The sequence below is a fragment of the Sturnus vulgaris genome, chromosome 4 (genome assembly GCF_052056855.1).
Source record: "Sturnus vulgaris isolate bStuVul1 chromosome 4, bStuVul1.hap1, whole genome shotgun sequence".
NCBI classification, from domain to species: Eukaryota; Metazoa; Chordata; class Aves; order Passeriformes; family Sturnidae; genus Sturnus; species Sturnus vulgaris.
In genome coordinates this window covers 69030502-69033631 of record NC_142246.1, presented here as the reverse complement: position 1 = coordinate 69033631, position 3130 = coordinate 69030502, and the positions used below count along the sequence as shown (strand labels likewise).

The 3130-nt window shown below is 40.5% G+C and overlaps 1 long non-coding RNA gene across 1 annotated transcript; it reads right to left on the bottom strand.

Moving 5' to 3' along the window:
- Positions 1-242: 242 nt before the first annotated feature.
- Positions 243-2912, bottom strand: LOC148224079 (uncharacterized). The gene is made up of 3 exons (XR_015803584.1): positions 2838-2912; positions 2160-2317; positions 243-841 (listed from the first exon to the last, which is right to left on the bottom strand). It is a non-coding gene; the product is annotated as an uncharacterized LOC148224079 (long non-coding RNA).
- Between the last annotated feature and the right edge of the window lie 218 nt (positions 2913-3130).

The following is a 3130-nucleotide window of genomic DNA, read 5'->3' as shown; positions in this document are numbered from 1 at the left end:
AGCTGTTGTTTTCTAATCTTTAGTGACAGCTCAGCTCAATCTCTGGTGTTTTCCAGGCTTGGATAGAAGACAGAAAAATAAATATCTTTTTTCCTTATACTCACTGACATTTTCCTCTTTTCTTTTTTTCTTGTTTTTTCTTTTTTTTTTTACCAAACACTTTCTTCAACAGTGGTTTTCTGCTTTTCATTTTTAATGACTAAGCTTTCAAATTCTGAATTTTAATTGATCTCTGTGGCCTGAGATGTTTCTCACCGCGTACCCATGCTTACAAAAAAGAGGTTTCTAGTGACAAAGACTTTAAAGAAATAACTAATTTATTTGATGTCTGATGTAGTAAAATTCCTGTATAAAGAAAGAAACAGCTTTTCCCCCTTGTTTTTCTTCACCTGCTTTGCTTTCCATTTTAGAAGGGAAAATCAGCTGGAGACAAAGGGGCAACACTGAAAGAAAACTGTGATGAAGAGCAGTCTCAGAAGATGGCCTGTGAGACAGAAAGCAGTAGTTTTGAACAGCTCTGGTCACTTGTAGTCATCCAAGAGAGAAGAAAGGAAGAATTTATCAAGCCGACACTGTCTCCCTGCTCCGAGCGCAGAGACCGATCATTTTCTGTCTCTTGGCTAGTCTTTGTAATAAATACAGGCTTGGTGTGTAATGAAAACCAGCTGAGTGTTTCTCAAGGTACAGATGCTTTCTTTTCTTCTGATTCCAGCTAAGATTGTTCTTACTCTTCATAATCTCTCACAGCTGCCAAAAATCCATCTTATCGTTGCATGAGGTGAAGTTTCCATTAACAGCTATTATGGTAGCAGAGGTCAGGCGTCCAGTGTCAAATGAGCTGCTAAAGAGAAACACTGGGCTAGAAAATCCTGTACTAGGGGGAGAAAACCTCAACTGAGGTGTGTTTTATTATTAATCTGAGTCCTTGTTATGTGCAGATGTGGCTGGGCCCTGCTGCTGACAGACCAGCTTCTGATGTCCGGGAAAAAGACAGGGAAATTTGGGGTGTGGATGAAGTGGGAATACACATCCACTTGGCTGGCTGGAGAGGAATTTTAATAGCTTTGATGATGTTCATTCTGTCAGCCAACCAGACTGGCTGCTCCTCAGGCTGCAGGGCTCTAATGAAGGAAGCTTTGGCCATAAACATCACTTGCCATTTCAGCACTCACGTTGCTGCAGGTGTGGTTCCTGACTCCCAGTCATCGCTGGGGAATAAAATAAAAGCAATAATGATAATAGCCCTTAGTTTCCAATCACCTAATGGAAAATGAGAAGTTTCCCTCAAAAAGAAACAGGGCCATCTCAAACACCTTCTTTTTGAAAAGACCTTCCTCTAGTTAAAGCTTCTGGATTGAGCACATTCTTTGTTGGTAGTGAACAGCAATATTTTAATGCCCTTCTAGTATGATGGCATATTTTCTTTTGGAATTGCCTACCTCAAACACATACTGCCTGGGAGACATTTTAAATAGAAACACCCTGAATGTGTCTTTATAACTCTATCTACATGATAAGTGCACCAAAGCTATAATCATATGGGCAGACACACTTTGCAGTGCCAAATGTTAATTGTCAGTGTGCTACACAGTGAACAAAGACAGAAGTAAGTAAATAAAAAAAATAAGTTTCAATAAATTTGGGAATTGTTTTGCAAACTCAATTTTAAAATAATGAAATGCACAGTTATTTGGAAAAGTCTCACCAAAATATTGACTGCCACAATGTATTTTAAAAATTACTTTTGATACTTGAAAATATAAAGAAATAAAATATTTTCATAAAATACTGGATATATTTCGAAGAATCACAACATTATTCTTTCTATAGTACCTCAGTATTGAAGGCCCTAAATTCTAAATACAGTCTCTACCAAAAATGCCACAACTGTCAGACACCAACATTATTGCAATATCTCAGCAACATCCTGCGGAGATGTGGCCACCTTTCCTCTTCCAAAAAGCCATCTTGCAAATTTATGTGTCAGGTTGTGTGGAGAATTAGACTTCTGTCAGCCATCAACATTTTTGTGTGACATGGAAAACCATTTCCCACACAGAGGTGTGAAGACCCTTCACTGAATTTAGTCCCATGTTTTGTAGCTTTATAAAAACCCTACTAGAATTAAATCATCACAAAGCTCTTACAAAATTACTCACAGCAAAGCACAGCAAACCCCATCTTTGCTGACTTGTTGGAGCAAGTCCAGAGGAGGCCACCAAGATAATCAGAGGGATGGAGAAAGGCAGGGAGAATTGGGGTTGTTTGGTCTGGAAATGTGAAGGCTTCAGGGTGAAGCCTTCCAGGACCAGGGAGCCTACAAGAAAGATGGAGAGACACTATTTACAAGGGCCTGGAGTGACAGGGCAAGAGGGAATGGCTTCAGGCTGGAAGAAGGTAGACTTAGCTTAGATTAGTAAGTAAAAATTCTGTACCCTGAGGGTTGTTGGGCACTGAAACAGGTTGCCCTAAGAAGTTGTGGATGCCCCATCCCTGGAAGCATTCCAGACCAGACTGGATGAGGATCTAAACAACCTGGGCTAGTGAGAAGTATCCCTGGCCATGGCAGGGAGGTTGGAATGAGGTTATCTTTAAGGTCCCTTCCAAGCCAAATGATTCTATAGCCTGCAATGCTGGCAATCAATCTGAGCAAACACAGCACCCAGGACTCTCTCAGGAGGAAATACACAGGTGCTGTGTGGCAATGCCATCACCACAACCCGAGTGGCGAGTGACAGACACGGAGCAGCACAGGCTCTGGAGAATAACTGGGCAGCACAGAGCATCATCTGTAGTGTTTTCACAGAGCCCCACAAACAACACTCTTTAATCTGTACCTTCTATGATGAAGAAACACTGTGCAGCTTTTTCTTGGTAGTTTTTTCTACCCTCCTCCCCTGCTGAAAGCAGAGTGAACATTCCAGTGATTAAGACAAATTATCTGAAATAGACTGCAGCCACTCCTTGGTTCACACAGAGATGTACTGTCTTCCTTGGTGCTAAAATCTCAAGAAAGGCATTGAGTCATAGCTTTGAATCAAAAAGATGTTGAATAAAAAAGCCACTATCTTTTAAATGGATTAATGAAAATACTTTCCACTTGTCTCAACTACACAAAACGTTGTTTTTT